Genomic DNA, 622 nt, shown 5'->3' with positions numbered 1-622 from the left:
TTTGCCCTATAAAAAATATTTACTTCCGAGTGAACAATAATTTTTGTAATAGTCACAATGTTAACAAATGTACAGTAGGTGCCCATACTATTAACAAAGTATTTTAGAAATCTCTAATCTGAATAGGTGAATGACAGTAAAGGTTTTTTTAAGGCAAGCTTATTACATTCAACGAAAAAAGAAAAAGTGCCCCTGCAGCAGATTAACATTTTTATTTAAAAGCCTTGAAAAAGCAACTAGCAATTTACAGACTTTGAGCTTATGCTTTAAGAAGTTCACAACATGTGAGCAGAAAGACAGCGATCAGTTGTTCGGTAACAACTTTCTGATTCAAGAGGTATGGCTGCAGTGCCACCAAAAAATGAATCCCAATGCTGCATAGAGTACATGGCAATGAAGAAAATGTGCTAAATCTAAGATGTAATTTAAGACGTGTGAGGCCAAAACAGGAACTATCTGTGTTTGTGTTGAAGGAAATAAATAAGGGAACTTTAAAGTGCCAATGACAGAAATAAATTGCTAGTTTACGAGAAATAGAGTCCGGAGGGAAGCTCAGTCAGCCGAGGGGAGCTCGGAGTAGAGCCGCTGCTCCTTTGCGTCGAAAGGAGCCAGTTGAGGTGGT

The sequence above is a fragment of the Etheostoma spectabile genome, chromosome 3 (genome assembly GCF_008692095.1).
Source record: "Etheostoma spectabile isolate EspeVRDwgs_2016 chromosome 3, UIUC_Espe_1.0, whole genome shotgun sequence".
Lineage (NCBI taxonomy): Eukaryota > Metazoa > Chordata > Actinopteri > Perciformes > Percidae > Etheostoma > Etheostoma spectabile.
The sequence above is the reverse complement of the archived record's forward strand: the minus strand, read 5'-3'. Positions refer to the sequence as shown.